The 15,149-nt window shown below is 32.5% G+C and overlaps 1 protein-coding gene across 1 annotated transcript in view; it reads right to left on the bottom strand.

The window, feature by feature from the left end:
* Positions 1 to 5,545, bottom strand: part of LOC143054111 (uncharacterized) — a 30,643-nt gene extending 25,098 nt beyond the window's left edge. Inside the window, exon 1 of the mRNA XM_076227013.1 lies at positions 5,397 to 5,545. The gene's annotated coding sequence lies outside the window, so the exon portion shown is untranslated. The remainder of the gene's footprint in view (positions 1 to 5,396) is intronic.
* Between the last annotated feature and the right edge of the window lie 9,604 nt (positions 5,546 to 15,149).

Here is a 15,149-nt window from a genome sequence, read left to right as displayed (position 1 = left end):
ACTATTATAGATGACCATACTGCCCTCAATAATGAGAAACAATCGATATCTCACGGTAATCGTTAAAAGACCCGAAATAAAAAAAGGATAAACAATTCAAACGAGAAAAGTAACGGCCTGATATATTTACATAAATAAACTGGAACATGATATTATATACAACAACAAACAACATCCAACGAGTTACAGGTTCTCAACTTGGGACATGCACATTCAGAAAGTGATGAAGTGAAACACTTTTCTGGCGCAAAATACTTCCCTAACCTGGAACAGTGACGAAACAGTACAGCACATACATTGTACATTGTTGTGCGAAAGTTAATATAGATTCATTTTTAGTCAAAAGCTAATCAATAGACTATTAACTGATATTAATGTGATAAAAGTATGATGCAAGTAATATTTAAATTTCCACTTTGGTTTCCGGAAGAGTGGTGTAAATATCTATACATTTATTGTTGAGTTGCTGTCTCATTGAAATGTACAAAATCAGGTTGTATCATGACATTTTGGTAGACACCATTCAACGCATCGATATCCGATACTAATCGATACAAATAGAATTTAAAGAATAGACTATTTTCTTTTCCATTTAGAATTTATCATACTGGCTTCATTTTTCAGTTCTGAAATCATAACACTTTATTCTTCGTTGTTTTCTGTAACCAGCACCGAATTAATAACGTCGTAAAACGTCATATAAAAGTTTTGTGACAGGACCCCTTTGAGGATTCACAAACTTAGTATTTTTTCGTTTAATGATATAATCAAGATTGTCCGAATGAATGCCGTTCAAATGTTTCAGATTAAGAGGCACGTTTGCTTTGTACATAAGTTAGGTCAAAAAGTAATTATATGCAAAGAATAAGAAGAAAAACAAAAAACAGTACTTTAAGAATGCAGTTATAATGTAATAAGTTGTATAAATAAAATAACCAACGAATTTACGAACTTTTTAGGAAATTATGTCCAAATTGTTCACCATCATCATAATAAAAAAAAGATCAAAATTAATGGAACAAAATCATCTACAGATACTGTACTTTTTCATTTATCAAACTGATAAACAAATAACTACCGAGAAGAAAGGCCCATGGTTTGTATTATTCTAACAAGATAAAAACAAAAAAACTAAACGAATTGATGTTTTTAATAATAAAAAATAGGTGTGGACTTTAACGGTGCTTTTTTAGGGACTTTAGCGGAACTTGTCATTTTGAACTTTAACGGCGTTTTCTTGTGGACTTTAGCGGAGGTCATTTTGTGGACTTTAGCGGAAAGTTTGTGGACTTTAGCGGCGTTGTGGACTTTAGCGGAGATTTGTTGTGGACTTTAGCGGTGTTGTGGACCTTAGAGGAATTGTGGACTTTAACGGTGCCACAGGCACTCACACCACATCGTCCTATATCTGATTAAAAAAATATGTTAATTTGTTGTGGTTGTAGTTGTTGATGATGTTGTTTAAAAAAATTCAAAAGATAAAACGAATTTGCAGACGTCAGACAAAATTTTATGATGAAATAGATAAATCACTTGAAACAATTGAACTGCATTTCCGTATGAATATATTTCTATTCTAGAAATGAAACCCTGAAAGTGCAAAACGTTTGAAATACTATCATGTGGATGGTGTGTGTGTATTCATATATGCAGTGCAACACGTTTAAAATATGCCAATGCAGAGCAAGTGCGTGTATTCATTTATGTTGCTTCTTATTGAAATTAAAAAAATCACTTTATAATGGTTGACATGTTAATCCTTTTAAGGTGGCTCGGGTATCCATCTTGGATTTTGAAGTAGTAGATGATAACAGTTTGTCTAGATCTTTAATGAAATTTGCAAATTTTGAGAGTAATATGTAATTCAGTGTAAGTCTTTTGATGTAAATATAATTTTTGTTTGTGTTTTATCATATTTACGGCTGTAATTTCTATTAAAAAAGCACCATATTTTTGTTTGATTCATTTTCTTTCAACTTTCCAATTAAAGGGAGATAACTTAGATAAAGTAATTTTATAATAGAAAGTGTTGTGAATTTACCTATTTCAATATGTATCAAGAAAACAAGTTCGGTCACCCCATTTGTTCTTTTTTCTACTTTGAGAGCTTGTTTTGTCTTAAAATTCTATCATGTAGTTTCAAATCGAGCATAAAAAGGGTTCATCTTCTAGTAAATTAATTTTGTTAATTATAAAATATTCTTGGAGTAACATTTTGGCGATCACTGCTACAAATAATAGGCTCTATGCTTCTTAGAGCAACGTTTTGGGACTCACTTCTCCACTGATGGGCACCATTACCCATTAATATCTCAATCTCCAATGACAAGGCTCCAAACTCCGTCGATATGGATATGAGCCAAAGAAACTGTGCAGCCTATGTTGTCACCCCAAAATTAATACTATCACCGTGCAAAGTACTCTTTGTTATCTTTTATTATACTGGGCCTTTCAGTACGAATCAATTGAAGTATACAGTTATTATTGTTCATACAATATCGGAAATAAGAAGATTATTAATAAATTTCTTACCCTTTGATGTATCAGAAACAATTCACATTCAGTACTGTATCATTTGGTGGTAAAACATAATTTGGGAATTTAAAGTAGTCTGTGTATAGATCTCTGATGTCAGATACAGCCTTTTATCATATACCATTCGGAAATCGATCACAACACTTTCATTTGATGGTAAAGAAACACAATTGGGAATTTAATAGTGTGGGCCTATCTTGTGTCTCTAAGCGGATCTCTCTACTTACTATTTCCTTGTTCCAAGGATAGTGGTTTAATTTATGTTTTTAATGCACATCACTACGCCTCACACACATATGCATTGTACTTAATTGGCGGGAAAACGCCTTTATTTTGAAATCTTTGTTGGGATTTTTAAACATTGTAGCAATACTATTGTTATGTATCTTGTTTAGTATTTGATGTCTCTGGTTTTGGAAATTCTTGCATACCGGTTTGCATTCCAGTATTTCATATAGTATTACACTATCCAATCTTATTTCTATCTTTATCATGATGAAATAGTAACTAGGAGGATATGATTACATTCATAGGTCTGATAAATATTAGCCCAACCGTTTGCGGGCATTTAAAATACATCGTTTGCCCCTACTATCCAGCGTGGATGTTGGATAGTAGGCAGGCGAACGTTTTTTTAAATGCATGCAGACGATTTTTGGACTGACATGAAGTAAAGTCCCTATGGTAATGTTTAGGTGATATAGTGGTTTGGTCCAGTTAAAAATGTTTCAACAATTAGTATGCCTGAAACTGCCAAATTGAAGTAAACACCCCTTGTACATGAAATTGTTCATATTTTGAGTTAAGACTGGTAGACATCGATATAGTTCGCCCAAAAAAAAATGTCTCAGAGTAGAACGCTACACTGTCAAAATCTTATTGAGAAAATGCAAGTGACATTTTTTGTGCAGAAATGGATCACAATAAAACTGTGTTCCCGGGCTATTCCAATATAAAAATAAGAAGATGTGGTATGATTTCCAATGAGAAAACTCTCCAAAAGACACCAAATGACATAGACGTCAACAACTGTAGGTCACCGTACGGCCTTCAACAAGTTCGTAATAACATTATTACAAATCTGCGTTTTTGTAAAAATAAAAAACAATTACCAAACGTTCCTATGCAGGAAGTATATAAATGAATGATAAATCATCTTATTTTATACATCTTACCCAAGGATTGATTTATAGATTACAAAAGTTTGAAAGTCACAATTCAAACGACAATCGTGTATCTTCAAAAGCTTAAGAGAAATTTAAATTATATAATTATTGATTTTTAAAAAGTAAACTAGGATTATTTAGTTCATTTTAAGAACGATATATTGACAAGGTTATCTTAAAAATGTTTTAAAATATTTGTTTTTCGCGTTATAATGAAACTTTTGAAGTATAGTTGTTTAAAACAGGCACTTTTCTCAGAATTGTGTTCCTATATATTAAGGTTTGTATGGAAAATATTTCAGACAAGTGCCTGTGAGTCGTTAGTGTGAAGTTTTCGGGTAAATCAAACTTTGTGATTGGTCAACAGCTTACTAAACATGGAACAAATGACCCCAAGTTGCATTTAGATACATTCAAGTACAGTCCTTTAGAGACCGTAAAGATCAATTCAGGACGAGAATACGAATATGGACCAGCTTAATTTGCACCTGGGACTATTATACTAATAACGTTAACCTGTAGCTATTAATCTTAATAAACACAGAGTAAACTGAATAGCTTGAGACCAATTTCCCGCCATATACTAGTTCACAAGATAACAGGAACACATCATTCGGACTCCCGAGTCGATCATTATTTGCTCATTTGTCTCAACTCGGCTGATTCCGTACCCTCTTCTAAAAAAATTATATCTGACGATGAGCATGATGAAAATAAGCCACTTTCAATCTTACAAAAATTAATACAATCTTCAAAGGAAGCCATTTTGAAATTTTAGCCTTCCACTAGCATTAAACCGTTCGATGCGATACTAGGCTTGTACAGACTTTTATAGTTCCTGGTAGATTTTTTTATGATATACGCGACGAAGTTCACATTTTAACAGATAAAGAATATACATGTAAATTGTTATAATATAAAGGTTGCCTAGTATGAATTTCAAATTCTGAGTTCTTCGTACCCCAGACATTTATCTGGTAAACCAATCTTCACTGTGAATACTGGTATGATGGTGTGGATGGGGGTTTACAGAATAATGAGAAAACATTGGCAAAAGGTATAAAGAATAGAGAAAAGGGGAACCAACTAAATAAAGAATAGAGAATAGTGAAATTCTAGAACATGAAGAATGGAGAATTTAATGGACAAAAACATAGAAAAAATAGAGAAAAGTGATCTAAATCATTTAAAGAATATAAAATTGAAGGATACCCATCTGGTATCCTATAGTCTTTTGTAATTTACCTGTGATAAACAGCAATTTTAAATTCAGAAAAAATCAGAGCCGAAAAAATCTAAATAGACAAATTCTAATGGGTATTTAATATTTATTTTCCAAAAAGAACAGCTAAATACATTTTACAAGCATTTACAAAACGCAGACAATTCATTATGTGAATAATTGAACTACAGGACTCTACTATTAAATGATTTTAAGATTTATATTTTTTAAGTGACTTTTATAGTTCCTGGTAGATTTTTTTATGATATACGCGACGAAGTTCACATTTTAACAGATGAAGAATATACATGTAAATTTTTATAATATAAAGGATTCTTTCCAATGGGCCGGATGTAAAAACATTGTATTGACAAATATTATTATTATACTGTATATATACACAATGTCACTATAATAAACAAATTCGTATTCGTATAATACAATATAAAAAGTTTACTTTTATATAGACTTACTTTTTTTGAAGACTTGTAGGGAAATATAGCTCCTCCGCTCGCACAATTCTTTCAAAAATGAACAAAAACACTGCTAAATAAACAATTTATAGCGGGAATGAATTATTACAAACTAAGAAATGACCCGCTTTAAATAACTTATTTATTATATATGTTTAAAAATCAATTCTTAGAAAATTTTGAATTGCGTAATGTTTGTTTTAACCGGAAAAGCGTTTGTATGGTTTCATGGTGGATGACACAGCTACTTTCTGCATGTAGGTGTACTACACTCATTACTTACATACATATGTTACAACATACGATATCGTGTGAAAATCCGCAGATAATTTATTTTTCTGTTTTATAATATTTAAAAAAAATAATGACAATGATATTAATTATTATTTTTAAAGTTATTGTTAACACAATGATAATAATTGATTTCATAAGCCTTATATACGACGGTCCATTCGGATTCTTTCAGTTCGATATCCCCCTCCCCTTTCCCCAGTAAGCCATTTTTGTCTTTTTTGTCTTTTGTTTTATGAATTTTGACTATTTTATTTACACTTTTATCATGATATTTGTAACTGATTCTGAAGAACGCCGCTTGATGACCTGTGTGTTTCGGTTGTCATGGTAAAGTTTCTCACTGTTGTGCACCGGTCATCGGGAGAACTGCTACACAATATATGAAACTTGATATTATTTCGTGTAAATATATTTTATATCTAATTTTATTGAATCGACCTCATTACACTAATTAACAATTGCTACTGTAATAATATCCTTTATACTGCACTCGTTCTACTTGGGCAGTCAAAATGCGTTGACCGTATATTTCTATGTCATACACTGACCAGATATCACTTTTTTCTCATGAATACTTTTAGAAATTGCCGAAAATATAATTAATTATTCATACGACCTATTCAACCTGTTCTTGTTTCCAATGAATATAACGACTCAAACTTACTTCTTTTGCAACTTTTAAAAGAAAATATTGCTAATATTTTTGGTTTGCAAACTATATATCATTATGTTTTATGCTTATTGTTGATATTTTAGTTTATTCTCAAACAAACTTGTTCATCATCGATTGCAGGTTTCAACAGGTAGATGTGCATTTCATTTTGCAGTACATTTCTCTGCCTGCATCATATGAGGCCTTTTTATAAAAGGGGGAAGTTTCCCAATATTTAAATCAAATAATAATATACACACTAAACACCAATTGAAAATGTACTCTTTTAGATTGCAGTTTAAAGACAATAATAGTGCATTGACTTGACATATCAACGATATAAGGATTCGGCCCGAAACGGGGAAAAAGCTCGATAGAGCCTCGCGTTTCCCCGTTTCTAAGCCTCATCCTTATATCGTTGATATGTCAAGTCAATGCACTATTATTGTCTGTATATTGATATTTTTTTACTCGAGTATTGCGTATTTTCTTTAAAAACGCTCATGTTTTATCATATGCATGAATAATAACTGTATAATGATGTTTATGTATCTTGCCTGTTAAGGGCCCATAATTGGTAGACTAACGTCAATCGGTACCAGAGTCAATCGTTTCTAGAGTCAATCGGTTCTAGAGTCACTCGGTTTTAGGGTCAATCGGTTCTAGAGTCAATCGATTCTGGAGTCAATCGGTTCTAGATTTATAGAGTCAATCGGTTCTAGAGTCAATCGGTTCTAGAGTCTATAGGCTTTAGAGTTAATCGGTTCTAGAGTCAATCGGTTCACTTTTCAAGAGTCAATCGATTCTGGAATCAATCGGTTCTAGAGTCAACCGGTTTTTAGAGTCAATCGGTTTTAGAGTCAATCGGTTTTTGAGTAAATCGGTTCTAGAGTCAATCGGTTTTAGAGTCAACCGGTTCTAGAGTCAATCGATGCTGGAGTCAACCGGTTCTAGAGTTATAGAATCATTCGGTTCTAGAGTCAATCGGTTTTAGAGTCAATCGGTTCTATAGTCAATCGGCTTCATTTACGTCATTGAACTCTCATTTCCTTTGAAACATTTTGCAAGGAAGTGAAATATTTTGAAATAGATAATTTGAATTATAATCAAAATTGTTTCCCATACTCTCTGAAACATTACATTCCAGCTCCTTTGTTCTAACAGGGGTGATCTTAGCCGGTTCACCCCTACCAGATCACCCCAGTTTGAGTTTCCTTGTTATGCATGCCTTCCTTTGTTCTTTGACTTTGATCTTTGACTTATGAACTACAAACTTTTCATCTTCTTGATATTGCTTGAAGAGAACATTTGTATGATTTGTTGATACTGAGAGCACTCTATCATACGACACCCACAAACCTAAATGAAAAAATTATCCACTTATTTCCAAGTTTTCTTGTCTGACAGTGAACCATTATCCCTAGGTGCATATAATGTATGTAAGGGTGTTTCTTTAGATGCATAATGACAAATCTTTTGAGAGTTACGGATTCGTTTGTAGCTGTTGAATATTAACATCTGGGCAATCGTTAGTGTTTCCTGTGATTAAGAGTAAGTTGTCCAGCTCATACAACAGCATACCAACAAGAGTTAAGAGAGATATTGGAACCGAATTCTCCTGACAGTGCACTGGAAGACTATCGTCAAACCCAAATGTAACAATAAACATATATCGCTGTGAATAATTTTTACTGTTTTATAAATCTGCGTTTAGTTTGTCAAAGTCATCAGTACATGCTTTTTGAAGAAATGGTCCAATATCATCTTTGAAAGCAAGTTAATTCCTTCTCCCTTGTTTGTATTCCTGAATACTAGTATCAGGTATATAAAAGAGGGACGAAAGATACCAAAGGGACAGTCAAACTCATAAATCTAAAATAAACTGACAACGCCATGGCTAAAAATGAAAAAGACAAATAGACAAACAATAGTACACATGACACAACATAGAAAACTAAAGAATAAACAACATGAACCCCACCATAACTAGGGGTGATATCAGGTGCTTCGGAAGGGTAAGCAGATCCTGCTCCACATGTGGCACCCGTCGTGTTGCTTATGTGATAACAAATCCGGTATATAGTCTAATTCGGTAGGTCACATTCATGAAAGGGAAGGGGATTGTAGTTACGACGTAAGGAACATATTCGATATCATTTGTGAAACGGTTATTCCATAACGGTCAACCAACTCGTGATGGCGTCCGTAAAATTTACAAAGGGATGATTTCAACTTCACCATTTGGAACTCTTGGTTTAATAGCTACCTTGTGAGCACCAACCCTCTATCAAGTAAATCATGATAGGAAATGCAAGCACGAGAATATCGTATCAATTGGGAGATATACATCTCGTATGCAGGTGCTGCTGGAATGTTGCTACTTAGAAATGGAAAGTTCACAATTGGAAAGCTGAAATCATCTCTTTTGTCGTAAAGTTTTGTTTTCAACCGACCCTCATTGTCAATTTCTAGATGTAGGTCAAGATATGAGACAGACTTAACTGTATCTGTTGTATTCGTTTAACTTATCTCTTATTCGAAGATCTTTGATGGGAAAGATGCGTTCAACATAGTCGTCACCAAATTTTGAATTGCATGTATTAAGTGAGAGAACACAAGGCCGTAGCTACCCTTGAGGCAAGTGAGGCAATTGCCTCACTAAAATTTCGACACTGATTATTTTTTTTTATACATACATATAAATATAATAGTCATTTGTTGTTCTGTCTCAACCTTGATTTCTATAACTTGTCATCATTCCTTTTAAACTATTCTTCCTGGATATAACTCAGCATCTCAACAGGTGATGTTTCTCAATTACATTAACCTAGTAACGATAATCATCATGGATCTCTAGTTAAAAACAGGCTCTTGCAGAAAAAGGAAAAGCGACACTGAAGGTAAAGAAGGAATAATTCTAGTAAACTATTTTTGTGAACAGAGTCTGAGTATTGCATATAACTTCATTAGTACAATCCAAAAACGATAAGTAGACTGACAAATCAAGTATACTGGTCTTCGGAAGGGGGCGGTCCTGTCTGGGTATTCATTTCTCCGTTTCAACAACTTTTGACAAATCAAGTACTGGGCATCGCAAGAGGACAGTCCTGTCTGCGTATTCATTTCACGAACTTTAATCTTTCTCTTTACAGATAAATAAAATAATATAAAACATGCATGGATTAGTTTTTATCCATGTTTCTTTAACCTTAAAATTGAAAGAATATCCCATATTCCAATTTGATATTATTGAGGAATGGTAGAACCTTTAACACAGGATTTCGTCTTTACTACGGAATTTCGTTTCTTTATATTTGGGGTTTCGGAATCGGACACCCCCAACCCCTAAATTTATAGATTCTGGAACTAAAAAATTCCACCAACTATTTCCAGAAATAATTGGAAATTTCGGACCTACATGTAAACGTCAAAAACTCCATTCCAATTTCCCCTGTACCCATATCAGATATACTTACTCTATAGATAGAATCATATACCTGTATCTTATCTCATTCTATCCCTAGTTTGTCTACTCTTTGTCAGCATAAAAGCGAGTTTAATATTTTGTAACTGCGACTGTATGATGGTGCTTACAGGAAAGCTTAATTCTTTTTTGCAAACAAAACTGTTACTACCGATGCTGCTAACGAATTACTGATGGAGAAGGAATTGGAAGAAGACATTGATCGTTGTGTTAATGATAATGTGCTACCTTTCGAAACACAGACTGCCCTAAAACGACTGAAAACTTTGAAAAGAGCATGTATGAGTGGCGAGAGATTGTGTGGTCTTGCCATGCTCCATGTTCATCGCGATAAGGATATCAGCAGACCAAATTATGATTCTGAAACGATTTGACTGAACCGGCAATAGAAAAATTTGGCAAACTCTACTGAATCGATGTTTGTTCTATGTTCTGGCAGCAGACTCAAATCAGTGATATTTGGATGATTATCTAACATATAAGTTTAAATAAAGTCTTAAAATATGAAAATTTATATAAAAAGTGTCCAAATTCAAAACATTATCAAACTCTCTAAAAATGCCTAGAATGCAGGATTTTGCACCATTCATTTCATACCCTCCAAAAAAAATTTCGCCTCGTTTCGCTCGGCTCAATTATTTAGACTCCTAAATTAAGATGCCTAGCTACGGCCTTGGAACATCAGCTATATAACGGTAAGTAAAGTTGAGGGATATTGCTAACTTCTTATCTTTCTTCCTTAAAAGTTTCTGTTTAAATATCAGTTCAAGACAAACACTTAACTGTAAAACAATTTATAGGAAAAACACCAAATTATCACCAAAATAAACTCATCACAGATACAAGGTTTACAATTCTGTATGACAGATCTACAGATAAAACTCATCACAGATACAAGGTTACACTTTTGTATGACAGATCTACAAATAAATTCATCACAGATACAAGGTTTACAATTCTGTATGAAAGATCTACAAATAAACTCATCACAGATACAAGGTTTACAATTTTATAAGACAGATCTACAAATAAACTCATCACAGATACAAGGTTTACAATTCTGTATGACAAATCTACAAATAAACTCATCACAGATACAAGGTTTACAATTCTGTATGACAGATCTACAAATAAACTCATCACAGATACAAAGTTTACAATTCTGTATGACAAATCTACAAAAGATTCATCACCAATACAAGGTTAACAATTCTGTATTACAGATCTACAAATAAACTCATCACAGATACAAGGTTTACAATTCTGTATGATAGATCTACAAATAAACTCATCACAGAAACAAGGTTTACAATTCTGTGACAGATCTACAAATAAACTCATCACAGATACAAGGTTTACAATTCTGTATGACAGATCTACTAATAAACTCATCACAGATACAATGTCAACAATTCTATGACAGATCTACAAATAAACTCATCACAGAAACAAGGTCTACAATTCTGTATGACAGATCTACAAATAAACTCATCACAGATACAAGGTTTACAATTCTGTGACAGATCTACAATTAAACTAATCACAGATACAAGGTTTACAATTTTGTATGACAGATCTACAAATAAACTCATCACAGAAACAAGGTTTACAATTTTATATGACATAGCTTCAAATAAACTCATCACAGATACAAGGTTTACAATTCTGTATGACAGATCTACAAAATAACTCATTACAGATAAAAGGTTTACAATTTTATATGACAGATCTACAAATAAACTCATCACAGATACAAGGTATACAGTTTTGTATGACAGATCTACAAATTAACCATCACAGATACAAGGTTTACAATTTTGTATGACAGATCTACAAATAAACTCATCACAGATAAAAGGTTAACAATTCAGTGACAGATCTACAAATAAACTCATCACAGATACAAAGTTTACAATTCTGTATGACAGATCTACAAACGTTTCATCACCAATACAAGGTTTACAATTCTGTAAGACATATCTACAAATAAACTCATCACAGATACAAGGTTTAGGGAGCTACCGTTTGATTTTTATGGGGGGGCTAGGATGAAATTTGAAAAAAATAGGCAGGACAGGAGTTTTGAGTAAAAAAAAAGGCAGGATGTGACACTTGCAAAAAAAAAGAAAGTCAGGACGACAATTAAGGTAAAAAAAAAGTCAGGATAAACTAAAAAAAAAAGGCAGGACCGATAAGAGTGAAAAATAAAAAGGCAGGACAGAGATTACAGCTAAAAAAAAATGCAGGACAAAATTTTTCATCCTAGCCCCCCCCATAAAAATCAAATGGTAGCTCCCTTACAATTCTGTATGATAGATCTTCAAATTGACTCATCACAGAAACAAGGTTTACAATTCTGTGACAGATCTACAAATAAACTCATCACAGATACAAGGTTTACAATTCTGTATGACAGATCTACTAATAAACTCATCACAGATACAAGGTCAAAAATTCTATGACAGATCTACAAATAAACTCATCACAGAAACAAGGTTTACAATTCTGTATGACAGATCTACAAATAAACTCATCACTGATACAAGGTATACAGTTTAGTATGACAGATCTACAAATAAACTAATCACAGATACAAGGTTTACAATTTTATATGACAGATCTACAAATAAACTCATCACAGAAACAAGGTTTACAATTTTATATGACAGATCTTCAAATAAACTCATCACAGATACAAGGTTTACAATTCTGTATGACAGATCTACAAAATAACTCATCACAGATAAAAGGTTTACAATTTTATTTGACAGATCTACAAATAAACTCATTACAGATACAAGGTGTACAGTTTTGTATGACAGATCTACAAATTAACCATCACAGATACAAGGTTTACAATTCTGTATGACAGATCTACAAATAAACTCATCACAGATACAAGGTTTACAATTCTGTATGACAGATCTACAAACAAACTCATCACAGATACAAGGTCAACAATTCTGTGACAGATCTATAAATAAACTCATCACAGAAACAAGGTTTACAATTCTGTATGACAGATCTACAAATAAACTAATCACAGACACAAGGTATACAGTTTGGTATAACAGATCTACAAATAAACTAATCACAGATACAAGGTTTACAATTCTGTATGACAGATCTACAAATAAACTCATCACAGATACAAGGTTTATAATTTTGTATGACAGATCTACAAATAAACTCATCACAGAAACAAGGTTTACAATTGTGTATAACATCTACAAATAAACTCATCAAAGATACAAGGTTACACTTTTGTATGAAAGATCTACAAATAAACTCATCACAGATACAAGGTTTACAATTCTGTACGACAGATCTACAAATAAACTCATCACAGATACAAGGTGTACAATTCTGTATGACAGATCTACAAATAAACTCATCACAGATACAAGGTTTACAATTTTGTATGACAGATCTACAAATAAACTCATCACAGAAACAAGGTTTACAATTGTGTAAAACATATACAAATAAACTCATCAAAGATGCAAGGTTACACTTTTGTATGACAGATCTACAAATAAACTCATCACAGATACAAGGTTACACTTTTGTATGACAGATCTACACATAAACTCATCACAGAAACAAGGTTTACAATTTTGTATGACAGATCTACAAATAAACTCATCACAGATACAAGGTATACAGTTTTGTATAACAGATCTACAAATAAACTAATCACAGATACAAGCTTTACAATTTTGTATGACAGATCTACAGATAAACTCATCCCAGAAACAAGGTTTACAATTCTGTATGACAGATCTACAAATAAACTAATCACAGATACAAGGTTTACAATTCTGTGACAGATCTACAAATAAACTCATCACAGATACAAGGTTTACAATTTTGTATAACAGATCTACAAATAAACTCATCACAGAAACAAGGTTTACAATTCTGTATGACAGATCTACAAATAAACTCATCACAGATACAAGGTTTACAGTTCTGTATGACAGATCTACAAATAAACTCATCACAGATAAAAGGTTTACAATTCTGTATGACAGATCTACATATAAACTCATCACAGATACAAGGTTTACAATTTTGTATGACAGATCTACAAATAAACTCATCACAGAAACAAGGTTTACAATTCTGTATAACACATCTACAAATAAACTCATCAAAGATACAAGGTTACACTTTTGTATGACAGATCTACAAATAAACTCATCACAGATACAAGGTTACACTTTTGTATGACAGATCTACAAATAAACTCATCACAGAAACAAGGTTTACAATTTTGTATAACAGATCTACAAATAAACTCATCACAGAAACAAGGTTTACAATTCTGTATAACACATCTACAAATAAACTCATCAAAGATACAAGGTTACACTTTTGTATGACAGATCTACAAATAAACTCATCACAGATACAAGGTTACACTTTTGTATGACAGATCTACAAATAAACTCATCACAGAAACAAGGTTTACAATTTTGTATAACAGATCTACAAATAAACTAATCACAGATACAAGGTTTACAATTTTGTATGACAGATCTACAAATAAACTCATCACAGAAACAAGGTTTACAATTTTATATGACAGATCTTCAAATAAACTCATCACAGATACAAGGTTTACAATTCTGTATGACAGATCTACAAAATAACTCATCACAGATAAAAGGTTTACAATTTTATTTGACAGATCTACAAATAAACTCATTACAGATACAAGGTGTACAGTTTTGTATGACAGATCTACAAATTAACCATCACAGATACAAGGTTTACAATTCTGTATGACAGATCTACAAATAAACTCATCACAGATACAAGGTTTACAATTCTGTATGACAGATCTACAAACAAACTCATCACAGATACAAGGTCAACAATTCTGTGACAGATCTATAAATAAACTCATCACAGAAACAAGGTTTACAATTCTGTATGACAGATCTACAAATAAACTAATCACAGACACAAGGTATACAGTTTGGTATAACAGATCTACAAATAAACTAATCACAGATACAAGGTTTACAATTCTGTATGACAGATCTACAAATAAACTCATCACAGATACAAGGTTTATAATTTTGTATGACAGATCTACAAATAAACTCATCACAGAAACAAGGTTTACAATTGTGTATAACATCTACAAATAAACTCATCAAAGATACAAGGTTACACTTTTGTATGAAAGATCTACAAATAAACTCATCACAGATACAAGGTTTACAATTCTGTACGACAGATCTACAAATAAACTCATCACAGATACAAGGTGTACAATTCTGTATGACAGATCTACAAATAAACTCATCACAGA

This window comes from Mytilus galloprovincialis, chromosome 12 (assembly GCF_965363235.1).
Source record: "Mytilus galloprovincialis chromosome 12, xbMytGall1.hap1.1, whole genome shotgun sequence".
Taxonomy (NCBI): domain Eukaryota; kingdom Metazoa; phylum Mollusca; class Bivalvia; order Mytilida; family Mytilidae; genus Mytilus; species Mytilus galloprovincialis.
The sequence above is the reverse complement of the archived record's forward strand: the minus strand, read 5'-3'. Positions and strand labels throughout refer to the sequence as shown.